The sequence below is a fragment of the Crocodylus porosus genome, unplaced genomic scaffold (genome assembly GCF_001723895.1).
Source record: "Crocodylus porosus isolate Cpor-Errol unplaced genomic scaffold, CroPor_comp1, whole genome shotgun sequence".
NCBI lineage: Eukaryota > Metazoa > Chordata > Crocodylia > Crocodylidae > Crocodylus > Crocodylus porosus.
Genome location: NW_017728943.1, coordinates 74956038 through 74975855, shown reverse-complemented (window position 1 = coordinate 74975855; position 19818 = coordinate 74956038). Strand labels below are relative to the sequence as shown.

General features: G+C 48.3%; 1 long non-coding RNA gene across 1 annotated transcript; it reads left to right on the top strand.

Annotated features, from left to right (window-relative positions):
- The first annotated feature begins 8523 nt into the window (after window positions 1-8523).
- On the top strand, window positions 8524-18818 carry LOC109319808. Its single transcript, XR_002103632.1, has 3 exons — window positions 8524-8638; window positions 10004-10010; window positions 18808-18818. It is a non-coding gene; the product is annotated as an uncharacterized LOC109319808 (long non-coding RNA).
- Window positions 18819-19818: the final 1000 nt, after the last annotated feature.

Genomic DNA, 19818 nt, shown 5'->3' with positions numbered 1-19818 from the left:
AACCACATTGGCCCTCTTCCAGTCCTCTGGCACCACACCAGAGCACCATGAGTGCTTGTAAAGCCGTGCCAGGGGTCCTGCAATGACCTCAGCCAATTCCCTCAGCACTCGGGTGGAGATCGTCCGGACCAGCTGACTTGAATACATCCAGTCCCTCCAGAAGCTCCCTAACTAGATCCTCCCTGACCCTTGGCTTAGGTGCGCCTCCCCTGAGGCCTGAGGGGGGCCCAGTGTGGGGGTGACTGTTTCGGTCCCTGCTCAGGAAAATGGAGGCAAAGAAATTGTTAAATATGTTGGCTTTGTCATCTGGTGTGATTGACCAAATCTCCTAATGTGTCCTGCAGGGGCCCCACATTATCCGGTATCTTCTTTTTGCAAAAAAGGACTTTTTGTTGTCCTTGATCCAGGAAGCTAGTCCCAGCTCCATCTCTGTCTTGGCCTTCCTGATTGCCCCCTGCATCCCTGAGCAACTGCAGTATAGTCCTCCCTGGTGCTGACCCCTCCCTTCCATTGGGTGTGAGCCTCCCTTTTAGCTAGGAGACATTCCCGGATGCTTTTGGTGAGCCATGGGGGCTTGTGTGCCCTCCTGCTCCCTTTGATCTGTGTTGGGATTACCTCCCTTTGGGCTTGGAGGATCGTCTCCTTAAGGAGTGACCACTCTTCTTGGACACCTCGCTCCCCTCCCCTCCCCTCCCCTCTGGGACCTCAGTGCTTTCCCGACTATTCTCCTTAGCTCATTGAAGTCCACCCTCCTGAAGTTTAGGGCTGCTGCCTTGCTGCAGGCCTCTGCCACCTTGTGCTGGATGGTGAATTCCAGCAGGCGATGATCACTGTCGCCCAGGTGGTCGAGCACCCGCAGCCCCCTCACTAGGTCGTCTCTCGTGGCCAGCACCAGGTCCAACAAGGCGTCTCCCCTGTTGGGGCTGTGCACCTCCTGGGTTAGATGGAGGTCCTGCACTCTGGCTAGGAACCTACGTGAGTGATCAGTTCTGGGTGATTGCTCTTCCCAGCAGATGTCCAGGAAGTTCAGGTCACCCATGATGACCACATCCTTAGACTTCACTACCTCCGTGAGCTGACCTAAGAATTCCTGGTCAAGCTCTTCCCCTTGGTTGGGTGGTCTGTAATAGACCCCCACCGTTAAGTCTCTTTCCCCTCGACTGCCTTGTATTCTAACCCAGAGCACTTCAGAGTGCCCCTCCTCTGACTCTTTGTTAATTGACGAAGATGTGTATATCTCCTTAATGTAGAGTGCCACACCCCCACGTTTCCTCCCTCTCCTGTCCCTCCTGTACAGCCTATAGCCCTTGACATTCACTGCCCAGTCATGCGTTGAGTCCCACCACGTTTCAGTGATACCCACTATGTCCGGGTTGGTGTCAGCTAGCAGGAGGGTGAGTTCCTCCTGCTTGTTTCCCATACTATGAGTGTTTATGTAGAGGCATTTGAGGCCTCCTGTAGATGTGTGTACTTCAGGCGCAGCAAAATAAAACTCCGAGGAGTTTTAGTTTGCTGTCGCTACAGCCGCAGAGCGAAGCACCGGGTTCTGTGCAGCTCCATGGCTCTGCAGGCAACCTGGCAGCAGCCTGGGAAAGCAGCTTCACCCAAGAAAAGTGGTGTGCCTGATCTTCCAAACCACCCCCCACACCGGAGCCTGCCTGAGGTCTGCAGCGGCTGGTGCTTCCCTCCACGGCTGGGGTGCCTCCGCCCTGGGACCACCTGAGATGGGTGCCGCCTGGTGGAGGCTGCTGCAGAGGGAACAACCAGCTTCCCCTGCAGTCCTGGGACCGCTCTACCTGCCCACAGCTCGCCCTCCCCTCCTCACTGGGGTTCAATCGGCTCTAAATAGAAGTGGTGTTTTTAAAAACCCACTGCTTCAATTTAAGGCCCCCATTTTATCTACACACACCCTGACACACATGTCTGCTGGACTGTGGTAATTCCCACACTCCAGCAGGCCTGATTAATCAAGTCTGCTCTGGCATGCTATAATTACAGCACTTTGGAGCAGCCATGCTGCATATGTATAGGCACCCATAGTGTCTGTTCCTGTCCCCCCTTCTTTTTTATTTTTTTTTAATTGCTTTGTATCTAATGTTTTATAAATTGTCCCAAAGCATCCGCTGTCTCTTCTGAACTAGTTACCTGTTGTCCCTTACCATTTCTAAACATGGGATCGTTGTACTGTCCCTTATTTTCTTAAAGTTTCTTGCTTGGAGTCTGCTCTGTTACCCTTTTCAAAATACTTTTGTTTTATGTACTTAGTCTGTTCTGATTTACTAATTTGCAAAAGACCTAATTTACTTCTCCCACTTTCTTAAAAGCTTTTTGGAACCTATTTGCTTATGTTTTAATTGCAAGGCTGAGGGGGTTCCTCGGTTCTTTATTTTGTTAGGATGGGAGATTTAGCTAATGATGATATCTCTCATCATTGCCTTGCCAGCATCCTATATAGCATTTTTTCATCTATTTGTTCTTTATCATTTTCTCTTATATACTTTTGAAAGCCCACATCATTCTTTTATCTTTAGAGAGTGATAGAGCATGAATATTGTTTGTGTTTTTTTAATCCTAGTTTCCAGGTGCATTGGGAAATGATCAGACCAGTTGATCACACCCATACTTGTTCAGACAACCCAATTTATCAAGGTATTGAAAACACAGAATGTATCAATCCTATAATAGTTGTCTTTGGAACAGAATAACCAGTGTAGTCCCTGTGTTCAGTGTTCTTCATTCTCCAAATATAATTCAGCTCCTATTCTTTTCATGCCTTTGCTAGCCTTTCAGATGCCTGCTTTTGTGCCACTCTCAACCATCATGACCTATTCATGTCCTCAATAAAATCCCCACTCAAGATAACTTGTGCCTTCCTAAATTATTAAGAACCCTAAAAAACTACAAAGAAAAAGAATTGACCCTGGCTGAGGGCCTGTACGGAGTTACTGTTATTAATTTTCTTTTTAGATGTCCTTTGATCAAAATGTACTTTCTTCATCCATAGTCCCTTCACGATGAAAGAAATATATTTGGGTATTATCTCCCTCCACTTTGTTCAGGACAGATTGAAGGCAGGAAAGAGTGGCTAGTTTGGTGCACTAATCTGCAGCTGCTCTATAGACAGTGGTCCTTAGTGACCAGAGCCGGGTAGGAAAAAAAACCTTGCAACCAAAATTGGCTCTTGTTCTTTCCCCGTCTTGGGAGAGTGGTTAAAGAAGGACCTCTTTTACGTGTATAGACTTTGTAGATCTGGACATAGATAGTTAGGCAATTCATTCTTCACTCCTGGGCTGCTTAATTTAGCAGATAATGGGACAGCCAGAACTATTTCTTCCCTCCCACAAAAAGCAATAGGTTGCAGTAGGCTTTTTCGCAGATGTGCAGCAGGGTTTGTTTTAGTTGGGGGCTTTGGGGGCATTCCTTGTTTTGTTTGTTTGGTTTGGTTTTTTGTTGTTGTTGAACTATTCCTGCTCGTTCATAACGACATTTTTAGCAGCTGGTGTTTTAGCAGCATCTTTCAGTTTTGATGAAGTTTGTACCACCATGAAAAGAAATTAGAGTGGCGCTATTTAGCAATGGGTGTTTCTGACTGGATTTCATTTATGACCCTCTATTTTTGTTAATACAAAGTCCAGACAGTTTAGATTGGTAATTCATTGAGTTACACAATCTATTCTTGTTCTTGAAAACTCTGGCTACCGTATGTTTATTTACTAAATAGAAGGCTGGGAAGTTATGACCTAAATCCATCAATTCTATTTTGTAGTAATTGTTAAGGTTCAGTTCCATCCTCTGACTCTCCAAGTTTAGGGATAACTTCTACTGCATTGCTTGGAGATGCTTTGCAATAGCTTTTCTGAAGCCCTGGAATAAAACTTACTGTCTATCTTTACCCACTAGTAGTATAGCCAGCTTTTCAGTGTGGAGACAGACCTTTTTTTGGAAAACAGACTGATTAGTGTGGCAGTGAATCGGGGTGGGGGAGGAGGGGGGGTAGAATTGCAGAAAAAACAAATGCTGGTGCACAAAACCTTTGGCAGATTTTGTTTAAGCAAAATTAAGTTTGCCCCTGATCAAATAAGACAAAAACAGATTTGCTAAATGAAATAAAACAAGACATCTATTCACATGGAAGATAAATATGGATTGGAAGGTAAGTGAAGCTGGTTCAACTGCATTGCATGGTTGTTCTTATTGTTGCTGCTGTTCAAATCATGGCTTCCCTTTTAAAAGTGTAAGGGCCTTATGGTTTTAGAGCAGGGGCAGGCAATTATTTGGGCCCAGGGACCACTTAGGGAGTTTTGATGAACTGTCACAGGCTGAGTCAGTATCCGCACCCCGGCAACAACTCACCAAAACTCCCTATGTGGGATTGGGCCCTGGGCAGTGGGGTTCAGGAAGGGGAAGGGGAAAGTGGGAGATGAAGCTGGGATCACGGTAGGGTTTAGGGGCAGTCACAGTGCAGGGCTGGGGCCAGGGCCGGGTCAGAGCCACGATAAGCTGCTTGCACGCTCCTGTGATGGGTGCCAGTTCTGCAGGCAGGGGCATGCAGAGAATGGATCACAGCTCTGCCCCACCCCAGCCCTGCGCTGTCACCACCCCATGATGCCAGCCCCAGACGCAGCTCCCTCCCCACCTGCATAGCTCCCAGCCAGTCTCCATGGAAACCGGGCCCAGACACTGCATGGCTGGGCACAGAGCTGCACTGGGGGCCAGGGCCAGGATCAAGATCTTGGGGCAGTTATAGTAGGGTTACCATATGTCCAGGCTTTCCTAAACATGTCCTCTTTTTTGGCCCCCTGCCCTCGTGTCCAGGCAAGTTTGTAAAATGGAAGCATATGTCTGGGTTTTTGCATTTCCTCCACTTTCCTGGGGACTAGCAGCTTGGGACCACATGGGGCTGGGAGCAGCAGGCAAGGTGATTGGCTGTTGGGGGTCATGTGCTCTGCGCTCGGGCCCCAGCAAGCTCCCAGGTAAGAGACAGAATGTGCATGTCTGCATGGGAGCTGCGTGGGCAGCAGGGCTGGGGGGCAGGGGCTGTGGGTCAGGAGTGATGGGCACTGGCAGGACTGGGGGGCAGGGGCTTAGGAGTGAGGGGCAGAGGCATGGGCATACCACTGCCCCCCTCCCCCCCCCTTACAAATGTCCTCTTTTCTTCATACTTGGCAATATGGTAACCCTATAGGGCTGGGTCAGAGCTGGAAGCTGCCACTGCGTGTGTGTTGGGGGCGGGGGGGTGCAGTGCCCACAAGGGGAAAAAGAGGGCTGAGAGTCCCATGAAGGAGACTTGGAAAGCCAAGGAGGGGAGGCAAGGGCAAGGGTAAGGGATGGCCATGTGTCATTGTCGAGCCCAACCAAATGGGGGGAAACAGCCATCCTCCTCTTGCCCATAGCCTCCCCTGCCCAAGGCACATAGCCCACAGGCAGGGGAGGGAGAGTGTGGACCGCGGCTGCAACTCCACTTCACTCAGAAGAACAGCAGCGCTCGCTCCACTGCACCTTTGGAAGCGATGGCCAGGACTGGGCCCTGGGGCTGAGGGAGGTAGGCAGCACTGGGGGCACCCCTGTCCCAAGCCAGTCTGCAGCTCACCCAGGGATGCCTGTGTAGCAGTGGCACCCCCCAGCCTCTAGCTCAGCATAGGAAATAGCAGCACGGAGTGGAGTAGTGAGGGGACAGCAACAGCAGCCCCAGTGAGGGCATTGTGTTAGGGCCATGGCCAGGGGCCAGTCTGCACAGAGACTGGCCAGGAGCATGCAGGCAGGGTGGGACCAGCTGCATGTGCTGCAGGCAGAGCGGGACCAGCCCCAAGCACCCGGGCTGACAGGGCCAGGGGACCCACCACAGGCTCAGCAAAATCACTTTGTGGGCCGGATCCAGCCCATGGACCCTATTTTGCCCATTCCTGTTTTAGAGATAAGGTGATGACAAAGCAAAAACAAGTGAAATATGTACAGCCACTTTGCATCTTAAGCAATGTCTTAGCTGTGTGAATTGTTCTATTCATCTTGGTATCTGATAATGACTAACTCCAGTATCCAATAATGATAAAATGTTGGCATTGTTAGTTCTGTGATGAGAGCACATAAGAGGAAAAAGAAAGCTCTTATTCTGGTGCATAGTGGATAGCATATGAAGGAAAATAACTATTCTTCCTCCCTTTACATCTACCTTTCTTATCTTGCCTGTAGATCTAAAAGGCTAGGGGAAAGCAATATAGCCAGCAGGCCAGCAAAATCCCCAGCTAGTCCACTCCACCTCCCTCAAGACCAAGGCCAGGTCACCGTAGTGAGAGATGTACTGGATGGAAGCTTCTTCCTCCTTGCCTCTAATGCTTGCTGCCCAAAGGCCAAGAGAAATCACTGCATCAGTTGCACCCATTATTCTGAAAGTTTTTTTCTGTGTTGCTGAGTAGCTAAAATATTTTTAAATTAAAGATTTAAATAAAAATTGCTAATTCAGAATACTGATATGAAAGATTGATGGTATGACTTCAGAATTCAACGCCTTCAACATGTCTTTTCTACCTGACAAATCTCTGCTTCCAGGGCCTTGATTAAAATTGAGTGGTGTACACCGCCCCCTGCTGTCAAGTCACATGCTTCATGATGATTGTGGTGATGATGAACAGAGTAAAAAAACTGCATTCTTCCAAATCTTGATAAAAGTGTTTTTTAAAAAGGCAGTTAAAATATTTAGTATTTAAACATATCAAGTATTATGTCAGAATGTGTACCTTGATATTACTACTACTATGGAGTAACAGGATTGTTATAGATAGGTTGTGATTTAAATGGAAAAAATCTCATAATGTCTTATTGCAGAATCACTATCCCCTACAAAACGTGAAAGAGCAAAGCAGAAACTGTCCATCTGGGAGACTTTAGGAATCAACAGAGAAAAGTAGGGTTGAAGGGACCTCAGGACCCCCCTGCTTAACACAGGATCCTTCCTATTTTAAACTATCCCAGACAAGTATCTAACCTTTTTGTAAAAATTTCCAAGCATGGAGATTCCACAATTCCTTTGAGTACCTTGTTCCAATGCCTAGCTATGTTCATTGTAAGAAAGTTCTTCCTAATACCCAGCCCAAATTTCCCTTGCTGCAATTTAAGCCTGTCACTCTTTGCCCTGTTCTCTGCAGCCAGTTTATCCCTGGGGTCGGCAACCCCTGGCATGCATGACAGTGTGCCACATGAAGTCATTTTGCTTGGCATGCCATCCTTTTTCAGAAAGGTTGTTTCAGACTCATGGTTTTACCAGAGTCAAACCTCCGTGACAGGTGGCAGGAGTCTGCCTGAGCCAGCTGTAGCAGGCAGCCAGGAGGCTGCAAGGGGCTGCCCCAGGGTCCATGGAGCCCTGGCCCAGCTTTTTGCTGGGGGCAGGTGCACACATGCTTTAGGGCAGATGGCATGGGAGCTGCAAGGGGCCCAATCCTTCATGTGGCAGCACATCTGCAGCCCCTTCTCTGCCATCTGCCTCAAAGCGTCCATGCACCCGCCACCGGAAATGAGCCAAGCCAGGGCTCCAAGGACTGTGAGGCAGCTGCTTGTAGCCTCCTGGCTGCCTGCCACAGCCAGCCCAGGCTCTAGGCAGACCCCTGCCATCCACGACAGAGCCTAGGCTGCTTGCAGAAGGTGGTGAGGAGGAGGCCACAGGGATAAGGGAGTTTCCAAGCAGTTTGGTGGGAGCGAAAGGAAGAAGGGGAAGAAGAACCAGGCACCAGATCCTGCTCTGGGAAGGTAAGTGAGCCAGGGTTGCTTGTGTGTTTGGCTTGTTGAGGGTTGTTTGGTGGGTTGTGTGTTTGGGTGTGTGCTCTGAGCAGCTGAGAAAGTTGATTGCTGATTGCTGCTTGTGTGCGAGCAAGGGTCCTAACAAAGGGACCTAGCTAGTAGGGCTGTGTGAGGCTTCGGACCATGCTTCGGATCCGAAGAAACTTCGGATGCTTTGGCGTCCGAAGCAGCATGTCCGTATTGAAGCGCTGGCTTCTTTTGGCTTCCTGAAATGGTTTGGAGGTTCTTAACTGCTTTGGAAAACTTCAGAGCCACCTCGGAAATCCGGCCATAGGGTGTAAAGGGGAATCCATTAAATATCTATAACTTTGTTGTTTTCCATCTGATTTGGATGAAACTTTCAGGGATGGTAGCCTCTGCCAAGAACATGAAGTCTGCCAAGTTTCAAGAAGATTGGTGCAGGGATTTGGGAGAAACTGCACCCCAAATTCTTGAAAGCAAAACTCATGTCACATCTATGTGTTACATCACAGGGGGGGTGAAAACTGCATGGATGGTAGCCCCTGGTAAGGCCACAAAGCCTGTCAAGTTTCAAGGAGATAGGTACAGAGGTTTGGGGGAAACTGCACCTCAAGCTGCTGACAAGCAAAACTCGTTACATAGATGACCCTGTGTGTGTTAAGGCACAGCGGGGTGAAAGCTGCAGGCCTGCTAGCCGCTGCTGAGGCAATGAAGCTCAAGGAGAAAACTGCAGGTGTGGTGGCCCCTGCTGAGGTCATGAAGCCTGCCAGCTGTCAAGGAGATCGGTGCAGGGGGAGTCTGGCTTCTGGGGCCCTGCACCTCTGGCTGCTGACAGGCAAAAGGCATGACGTGGGTGCTCGTGCAACTGACTGTCTGCCTTGGGGCAGTCCATTGTCTGTCTTGATTATTTCCTTTCCCCAGTCTGTGGTTTTGTAGGTATTAATCCATGCTCATTAACTTGTCATGTAGCAGCTAGGTACTGTGTATTGAGCTGGTCCCTGAGTGAATCATTAATTGGTAACTGGTAACACAGTAGCTTAGCAGCTAGGCCTGCAGTAGTCCCCCCCTCCCCCCCAAGACAGACACAGTTGAACAAGCACCCATATCATGAGTTTTGTTTGTCTGCAGCTTGAGGTGCAGTTTCCCCCAAACCCTTGCACTTATCTCCTTGAAACTTGGCAGGCTTTGTGGCCTGATCAGGGGCCACCATCCTTGTAGTTTTCAGCCCCCTGTGGTGTAACACATAGATGTGACATGAGTTTTGCTTTCAAGAATTTGGGGTGCAGTTCCCCCTGAGCCCCTGTACTAATCTTCTTGAAACTTGGTAAGCTTCACGACATCCATAGAGGCTACCATCCCTGCAAGTTTCATCCAAATCAGACAACAAACAACAAAGTTATATATATGTAATGGATTCCCCATTATATCCTATGGCCGGATCTCTGAGGCGGCTCCAAAGCTTTGGAGCCACTTCGGCTGGATCAAAGCAGGAACCCAGTTTGGAGCTCTGGATCAGATCCCTGGCATCTGAAGTGACCGGATCTGAAGCCGGTTTGAATAGCTGCCTACTCACACAGGCCTACTACCCAGGAGAGATATATAAGGAGACAGTCCAAGCGACTAGAGGAGCAGTGAACAGGGAGAGCCAACAAGACAGTTTGCAAACAGTTCTTAAGTCAGTTCCTCTTTGAAGAAGAGCCTATAAGATTTTTTTCTTTCTTTTTTTAAAGATGTAATTAAGACTGACTAACCTACATAGTTTTATTTTAAGCAGCTAAAACTCAGAAGTTAGACCAATACTTAAGCCCCTTGTTTAACTAGAGTCCAGAGCAAAGGGGAATTTGCTAAGGAGTTTGCTTGGAAACTCTCTCTCTCACTTTCTTTCACTATAAGCTTGCTGAGAGGAAAGAGGTTTGCAGGAAAAAGGCAACCCTTCAGATCAAGGAACAGCAAACAGACCTGCTACAGAGGAGTTTGCTAGGGAAGGTCTGCTTGGAAAGAGAGGCAGGAAGTGAGAGAGACCCAGAGAGATGGCTGGAGGATGTCGCAATCCGAAAGCCACTGCTACTTCCGGCTCTTCCTCTGCTTGCACCTGTGAGGTGTCTGTCCAGGCAGGATCACACACCATTGAGGCTTTCACCTAGGTCCTGGTTTGGTACTGTGCAGACTGCAGCTTGCAGGTTCCTTCTAGCGATGGCCAGGTGGGGGAGTGCCTGCAATGTGAGCGATGCCTTCTGGTGGAGTCCCTCAGGAAGCAGGTAAGACAGCTACTAGAGGAGGTAGCAAGGCTCCAAAGCATCTTCCACCAGGAGGACTTCATTGATTCCATGCTGGAGGAAACCTCTAGGTCTGGAGAAAGAAAGGTGGTGCTAGAAAAGGAAAAAGGCATGGACTCCCAGGAAGGTGGAAGCTGGAAGCTTGTGATCTTGGACAGCAAGAAGTTGTTGTCATCCCCACCTGCAGAGATTTGCCTGGAAACAGATATGGAGCACTAGCAACTAAGGAGGAAGAGCACATTTCATTGGTAAGAGTAGCAAGGCCATGAATCCCCAAGGTGGGGAGGATCAAGACCACTGCTATAAAGAGGAAGTGGTGGGTGGTGGTGGTTGGAGACTCCCTTCTCTGGGAGATGGAGGTATCCATATGCCGACTTGACCTGTTGTCTTGGGAGATGTTGGCTGCTTGCTTGGAGCCTGGATCTGAGATGTAACAGAAGGATTACCAAGTCTCGTCTGACCCTCTGACTACTATCCAGTGGTGATGCATAGGGGGTGCCCTGAGAGCACTGGTGCACCCCCTGAGAGTACTGGCTGGGGATTGGGAGCACCAGGAAAAGCAATCCCCACAGTCCCCCTGCAGCCAATTGCTCCCACCAAGAAGTGCCAGTGGTGTGATGCTGCCACTTCTGGGTTGGCATGATCAGCCACAGGGGGATCCCCCCCCAGGTCACTGACTGGCTGCTGGGGGGTGCAAGTGCCCCCCCGACTCAGGAGGCACCAGTTGCCCATGCTACTATCCTATGCTGCTCATCCATGTGGGCACCAGAGATATTGCCAGGGGTGTGACTGAGCAGATCAAGAGTGACTATAGGCTCTGGGTGCAAGGGTGAAGGGGACAGGAGCACAGGTAGTGTTCTCAATCCTTCTGGTCAAGAGGAAAGGCCTGGGCAAGGGTGGAGACATCCCGCAAATCAATGCATGGGTGCATAGCTGGTGTTGCCAGCAGGGATTTGGCTTCTTCATCTGTGGGATGTTGTTCTAAGAAGGACTGTTAGGAAAAGATGATATCCACCTGATGAAGTGAGGGGAGATCATCTTTTTAGACAGGCTCACTAACCTAGTGAGGAAGGCTTTTAAATTACGTTTGCCATGGGGATGAAGACCAAAGCTCTGAGGTAAGTGGGAAAGTGGGTGACCTGGAGGAAGCACAAGGAGAAGGGTGCAACAGAGGAGGTCTCCTCATTCTTATTGAGACAGTAAGGCAATCAGCTAGTACCTCAGATGTCTGTACATGAACAGAGAGCCTGGGAAACAAGCTGGAAGAACTGGAAATTATTGCACAGTCAAAAACTATGACATGATTGGAATAACAGAGACTTGGTGGGATAGCTCGCAAGACTTAGAGCAGTGTCACAGATGGGTACAAACTGTTCAGGAATAGCAACCAGGTGAGAAGAGGAGATGTGCTGCATGTAAAAGAGCTGTATGATTGGTCATAGCTCCAGTATGAAACTGGAGACTGACCTTAACCCAGAGACTTTCAACAGGCCTGAGGGGAGAGTAACAAGGATGATGTCGTGGTGGGGGTTTGCTATAGACCACCTGACCAAGAGGATGAGGTAGATGAGGCTTTCTTCAGACAACTAGCAGAAGTTTCCAGATCACAAGCCGTGGTTTTCAAAGGGAATTTAATCGCCTTGACATCTGCTGGGAGGGCAATACAACAGCATGCAGGCAATCCGGGAAGTTTTTGGAGAGGACTGGGGACAACTTCCTGGTGCAAGTGTTGGAGAGAGCAACTAGGGGTCATGTTCTTCTTGACCTGCTGCTCATAAGCAGGAAAGAATTGGTAGGGGGGTGTAGAAGTAGATGACAATGCAGGCAACAGTGACCATGAGATGATCAATTTCAGGATCTTGACAAAAGGAAGAAAAGATAGCAGCAGAGTATGGACCCTGAACTTAAGAAAAGCAGAATTTGACTCCCTCAGAGAACTGATGGGTAGGATACCCTGGGAGGCCAGTCTGAGGGGGAAAGGAGTCCAGGTGAGCTGGTTATATTTCAAAGAAACCGTAATATTTTAAAGCAAACCATCCCAATGTGAGGAAGACTAGCAGATACGGCAGGCGACCTGTTCGGCTTAACAGGGAACTCTTCAGTGAGCTTAAAAGTTGCTTGGATCTTTAGTGATCTACATAGGTGCTGAGTACTTGGGGCCCCAAGGGCCCTTGTCCCCCTCAGGAAGAGTCATAGTGTGACCACCCATTTTTTGGTGGAAGAGTCCCAGAATGGGAACATTTAGTCCTAGTCCTGAGCTGCATGACTCTGGGACAGCATTTGTCCCAGCTTCCCAGTATCCTGCAGGGATGTGGGTTTTCTATTCACTGTGGAAAAATAAATGAAACGGCAGGTTTCCCCTTGCAGGCTGGCTGAGTCCCGGGCTGCAAGTTGTGGGATGCAGGGTTCTTCATGTGCATGTGTGTGCACGCACACATGCATGTGGCCAGGAATACAACCCAAGGCAGTGATGGAGAGCAGCTCCTCCAGCCACCTGAAGGTAAGTCTACTGGGGGGGGGGGGCAGTCTGAAGCCCTAATGGTGAGGAAAGGAGTGGGACAGGGGCTTGGTCTAGGGTTACTGCCCAACCATAGTGGTTCATGGAGCCTAGGGCTGGGGCAAGAAGCAGGACAGGATTACAGGCAGTCTATCTAGGGGGCAGAGGAGTCTGTCTCCCTGCTGCTGTGTGTAATCCAGGGGAGGAGGGAATGGAGGGACATGTGCCACAAAGATTTGTGCATAGGGTAGGGGTGGATGCAGGCTGCCCACTGCAGGCTGGGGACTCCCTGCCTTGCTGAGAGCCCTGTGCCAGTTTCATTGTTATGGTGAGGTATCTCCTGGCCACTTGGCAGCAGCAGGGGCAGCAGCATGGTGTTGTGCCTCCAACTGCTGCTGGGTGGGGAGGGGGCACCTCATCGTGGTGGTGCAGCTGGCATGGGACTCCCATGGGGACCAGCAGGGCAGGGAGCTCTGAGCCTGTAGCAGGCAGCCCGCATCTGCCCCCACCTCCCACAAGCTCCACTCAGCTCTGCTTCAGCTGTGCTATCGAGGGGGTCATTATTTTAGGTCCCCCTCCAGCAACAATAAAAGTCAGCACCTATGGCACTGCCTTCACAGGGGCCAGTGTTAACGTTTCCTCAGAGCCTTCCAAAGAAAACAGATGGGAAGTACGTATCTAAAGTACTTTTATGAAACAAAATGAACATTCTTCAGTGTGAAATCCTATTAACTAGTTAACAGATTCTGCTTTGTAGCCTAATCAAATCACCTTTCCTTTTCTATAAAAAGGCCTATTTGTGAAGTTGACATGTGAGAAATATCTTGTCAGCCTGTTAAGTCTGATGAAGAGATGTTGACAGGGGCACCAGGATGCAATCCCATATTCACTTTCATTCCAGATACTGGCTAAGGAGAAAGTCCTCATAATTTACAAGTGCCCATAATTTACACAAACAATAGCATGGTTTCATGTAAATTTTAATGAAGTGCTTTAAACACCAAAGAGGAAGTTGATCCACTTACTAATCTGAGTATACAGCTTATTGTTTAAGTCTAAAACCCCTTCCAGAAATGCAGGTAAGGACCCAATGGGATCTGATGTGCGATCTACATTATCACACTTCCTGCTATGCCACATGTGCATGGCAGAAGGTGTGATTATGGGGTCAAGCATCAGATTCTATCACACCTTATTGCTGGTACAGGGGAAGCCTGGGATTGGGATCCCAGGCTCCCGCTGTATTGGCAAATAGCAAGCTCCCATAGCTGGGAGCCATCCCCGCTAATGCAGCTACAAGTCATCAGGGCGCATTGTGTGCTCCCACAACTGGGAGCCCATTCATCTGACCGGGCTTCCAGCCATGGGCAGTGGACCTGGCCACATGTTCAATTAATGGCATGATAGGAACTAGCCACAAAGTTATTCCACATTTTTTGTTATTCCACATACTTTTGTGTCTTATTCCTTGTTTTATGGCACCATTAATCACTTTAACGTGTGGCTGGGTTACAACTTAAAACATAATTAACTAGTTTATTATGTCTTATGTGTAACATGTAGCAGGGGCCCTAAGTTAACCTAAGTTGTGCCTGAGTTTCTAGAGTTGTGAAATAGAGATAATTTTTAGCTGCCAGCTGTGCGTAAGGGCTATTAATTGTTTTAAAAGAGCTATTGCAGTCCTTTGAAATCTGTCTTCTGTAAAACATACAGTACATTATCAGTACTATCTTACAATATCGGTACTATCTCAGTGGATGCACAGCAGCACGGTAATGTGGTGTGGGAAGAAGAGTAAAAGGCCCTTTTACAGTGATTGTCCAGTGGGGAACAGAGCCGGAGGCACAAGGGACCCTTCCCCCTACCCTCCCGGCAATGGAGCCTGGCACAAGGATGGCCCAGCCCTGTAAGGAGAGCCCTGAAACCAGGGCAAACTTACCTGTTGCAGGGCCAGAAGACAAAAGGGAGGCGCACTGGAATGAGAAGCCCATGCGATTCACTAGCTGGCTTCATGTGCAGATAAAGATGGTGTGGGTGGATGACATCATCACCAGATGCCATCTGGCCAAAATAAAAGCCGTCAGCAAAACAGTGACAGGGGAGGCCCTACTGGGAGCAAGCAGCAAAAGTGTTCCCTACGCTGAGCACAAGCTGTGCCGGGCAGCATTGAGGGCTCAGAGGATAGACCCCTCGGAGGGATTCATGAGCCCCTAGAAGAAGAGGATGGTCTCGAGGAACACAGAGGTCCACAGATGTTGGGATTGTAAGTGGGCATGGGCTAGAGCCCTACACCCCTTTTCTTTCCTTTATGAGTTTGGGACTTTAGTTGAGAAACCCCAGAGGGACCCTTGGGCAGAGGTCAGGGCCCCTGGAACAATGCTCAGGGATCAAGAGCAGGCAACCTGTGCTATAAGTGGCAGCGCAATTAAGGGAGATACAAAGGAGCCACTGGGACATTCTAGCACCCTGAGGATATCTTAAGTGGACATGGGCCCAGCAGATGATGAGAGGGCAAGGGCCAATGCTAGGGGGTGGCCTCATGGACCATCAAACAGGCTGTCCTGAAGGCTGGTGCATGGTTGGGGTGTAGGGGAGGTAGAGCCCCAAGAAATCCCACTAGGGGGCTTGACAGCCAGAGGGAACCCCACCACTGGAAGAAACACCAAAATTATGACAGGTGAGTTTCAGGGTTTCCCTTAGGAAGAACGTGAGCCCGCACTGAAGTTGCAGGAGCAGGTGCCACAACCAAGCCCAGGCACCTGTTCCAAGGCGGCTAGGGAACGCCTCCTCAAGACCAGGTGGGTACAGTGATGATAAGAAATTATGTCACCAAAGGCATGCTCAGTATCACTCTTTTTGGGCCATATTGTGGCAAGCCATAGTGCTGGGAGACTTCTTTCCAACTTCTGCTAATAAATGTTTAGCTCCAGTATAATAAAAGCTAACCATAAGTTACCTGTTGGAATTGTTGAAAATCATTTCTTACTGGATTTAATCTACAAAAAGAAAAATTTAATTTAAAAAAAGAGGTTTAGAGGTTCTCAGACATGTTCACAATGGGCACATCTACATATGCAATTAATACAAAGCAATAAACTCTGGAGGGTATTGCTCCTAGGCATACTGTTTGCATGTGCACCTAGGACCACACCATGCTGAGCTGAGTTGGAGCAGCACTGACTGGCAGGGGGCCATGGGACCCAGCCTAGGGATGCTCCTGTCTGGCTCAGTGTGCTGTTGAGTGGCTGTCTGGGGCACAAGGGTGCTTCAGTGTGGCCTAGCCAGTAGGCAGCTCCCACACTGAAGCACCCTCAAGCCCCAGCCAGCTGGGGCAGTGTCTACAGATACACTGCTGTGGAGTAAAAAACTCTGTAGCAGTATAATACTTGTAATGTTTTCAGCAAAATACAAGTATTATTCTGCTGCAGAGTTTATTAGTTTGCTCCAGCCAAAATGCCCTGTTTGTGTAGATGCAAGAAGCTTGCTGCAGAGCTAATTAGTCTACTCCACAGTAAACATCTTGTGTTGACATGCCCAGTATGGTTCACATCTCAGTTGAGACAGCCTTGTGGACCAGCTTCCCTCACAATTGCAATAAGATAATATTTTTGTGGAAACTGAAATAATTGCTTGCATAGAACAAGAAACATTAGGCTCCTGTAGATATATATTTTAATCCTGCTTAAATTTAACACCATCTCTTATTGCTCTTTATCTCCCTTTCCCATCTATCTTCTGCTTTAAAGATGGAGTGTTTTAAAAAACCTTTGTCTTGTCTACTTTAAAGCTTTTGTTTGTTAGTACCATTCACTAAGCTGCATTCCAAATTTACATGTTCCAACAATAACCCTACAATCCATGGTAATATTATTGACCTATCCTACCCAGCCCAGCTGAGGTGTCTGTATTATTTGTCTTTCTGCTCCATTATACATCTTGCACCTGTATGGAGACCTCAAGTGTTTTGCACTGCTACCTAACACTAAGGGAATATTTCTGGACAAGGAGCCATGCAACAAACAACTGACCTGAGCCATAAGCAACACAAAGGAGGACAGCCCATGCACTGGACTTTAAGGCCTCAGGCCAACTCTGGCTATGTATATAAACTGGTTTTATCTCTGTTCCTACTCTGAGATTGTCAACTCCCCCCCCACCAATATTTATGTTACACCTCAGTACAATGGAATGGAGAGCCATACACATCTTTAAAAACAACCCTGATGTGTATACAACAGGCTGATAAGCAGGGATCCTGATTTTCTCTGATAAAAAAAAATCCCCAATTTTCAAATTAAAAAAAGTAACCCTGTTACTTTTCTTTAATCTGAAAATTGGGGATTTTTTTAATTAAGGAAAACCAGGATCCCTGCTGATAAAGGAGGGTGCCATTGTTGTCATGGACAAAGCAACATATCTGCAGGAAGCTGAGCAACAACTTTCCAGCACAGGGTTTTACAAGCTCCTGACTGTGAGAACCCCATGATATAATACCAGAAGGAACTAAATAAACTCTTAAAGAAACTACCTCTGGAAACCCTGAACAGGATTCATGCTTCCACTGTCCAGGATCCTAGGTAGGAAACTTTTTTTTTAACTTATTACTGAAGATCCACAAACTTGGCAACACAGGACATCTCATTGTCTCTGGCATTGTCACCATCAGAGAGGGAGTCTCTGACTACATTGACTCAATCCTATTCCCATACACCAAGGTTGCTGCCAGTTATTTATTGAAAGCTACTACAAATTTCCAAAAGAAACTACAGTAGCTTCCATTTGCAAACTTTCAACCACCACCATATTAACTACAACAGATATCATAGCTCTGCACACTGACATCCCCCATGAGTAAGGCTACCATATGTCTGGGTTTTCCCAGACATGCCCTCTTTTTTGGCTCACTGTCCTCGTGTCCAGGTGGATACACATTTCTGACATCCTCCACACATGGTGTCCTGGGATTGGGGAATTTCTCCCAGATCCTGGAGCCCCAGGGAACCAGGACTTTAAAAAATCAGGAGTGCTCCTGAACTAGCAAGTGGTATTCACACAATTGGGACTTGATCCCCAATCCCAAAATCATGCATCCTGTCACGTATGTACAGCATGGCAAGAGGTGTGATTGTTGGGATTGCAGGTTGTCTGATCCCATTGTGTCATTAAATGAATGTGTGCCAGGGGCACATTTAAAATGTGAGCAAATTCCTGAGTTTTCACTTTGCCTTTGCTTTCCTGGGGACTAGCAGCTTGGCTGCTTGGGGCTGGGAGCAGTGGGCCAAGGTGATTGGCTGTCAGGGGTCATGTGCTCTGCACGCAGGCCCTGGCAAGCACGCTCCCAGGTAAGATAGAGAGTATGAATAAGTGTGTGTGTATGTGTGTGCACGTGCGTGCACATGTGCATGCGTGTGTGTGCAAGCTACATGGGCAGCAGGGCTGGGGGGGCAGGAGGCTGCAGGTTGGGAGTGAGGGGCACTGGCAGGGCTGGAAGGGAAGAGTCTTAGGAGTGAGGGGCAGAGGCCGGGCACAGGCATATCACTGCCCCCCCCATTCATATACCATTCCCTCTCTCCTCCCTCCTAGCTCTTCCTCCTTTTCCCCCCCAGCTACCTCCTCCCTCCCGCAGGTGTCCTCTTTTTTGATCCTGGAAACATGGTATCTCTACCCCATGAGGACAGATTGCAAGCCACAAAGAAAATGACCTTTACAAGGATACTGCTTCTGTTTCCATGGCATTCTCTTGCTTTGTCCTCCTCACACACAACTATTTTATATGTGAGGACTCCCTCTACCTAAAAATGAATGACACTGCCATGGACACAGGTATGGCCCCCCCCTCTCATACAAATATATTTATGACAGACCTTGAATTCTGGGTCTTTCACAGCTGCCCTATCACATTCTCCCACCCCTGGTTTACCTAAGGCCCCTGGCACACATTCATTTAATGACACAATGGGATCAGACAACCTGCAATCCCAACAATCACACCTCTTGCCATGCTGTACATACGTGACAGGATGCATGATTTTGGGATTGGGGATCAAGTCCCAATTGTGTGAATACCACTTGCTAGTTCAGGAGCACTCCTGATTTTTTAGAGTCCTGGTTCCCTGGGGCTCCAGGATCTGGGAGAAATTCCCCAATCCCAGGACACCATGTGTGGAGGATGTCAGAAAACCATGTGTACAGCCAAAGGTTTTTAAAAGTCTGGTACACGGGGACCCTGGGATCAGGGAATCTTTCCCCATTCCAGGGTCTTCATAGCCAGAATGTTTCAAGTGCCTGGCTCTACAGCTCCCTGGCAGCTGTAGGGCAAGACAGTCAACCCATCGTATCACAGGAAGTCCAGCAGCTCTCCACAATCAGGTATGCTGGCCCAGTTGATGACTCAACACCCTGAAAACAGTGGGGTGTGTAAAGATTTTATTTTATTTCTGTATAACTGCCGCACGGTACTCCCATATTTCTGTAACCTTGAAGTTTTGGCTTTTAATCAAAATGAATGCGTTGTACTTTTCTACGCTTGTATTAAGCTGCACATGCGCATTCTGTAAGTTTCATTTCTTATCTGTAAGTGTCATTTCTGCAGAAACGAAACTTATGTAGAAAATCTACCTAGTAACTACTGTGTAAAAGAAACTATCCTATCCCTGTATGCTTGGCTTATATCATAGTTAGTGTCACAGAGGCAGTCCAACCAACTTCTATAAAAGAGGCATAGAGGCAGAAAGTAGCAGCGACGACGACTGGACAACCCTTCAGGATTGATCACCCTGTAAGCCGGTCCTCAGCCTCCCCGCCTGGGCGTATCCCAGCGAAAACCAAGGCCTCAAAAATCCGACAATCGACAGCGATTCACCGTGTTACAGTTTTATTATTTTTCACCCTGTTCATGAGCTGCTAGGACTAACTAGTGGGCAGCCGCACCTATCATTGGACTGGTTCCAGTGGTGGAAAGCAAGGGCTTACTAGTGAACCCAGTGGGCCAACAGACCCCCTTTGTATCCGGCATACTGTAACTAAAGAAACAACGGAGACTCCACTTCTTGACTGCCTCTCTTTGTAGCTTAGACAGCATATCTACACTTCTGTACTTGTATTTACCGCAACGTCGTTCCAGCCGGTCTCCCCTCTTATTCGTAAGAGGGTGAGGCCAGGTGAGTGAATGAAACAAATTTTTACTTCACTTTATATCTACTCAGAAATAACTTCTACTACTAACATCCCATCTCAATGAGCTGTTGACCAGTTCTGGGACTTAAGGAGTCGGCAGCCGCACCCATCATTGGA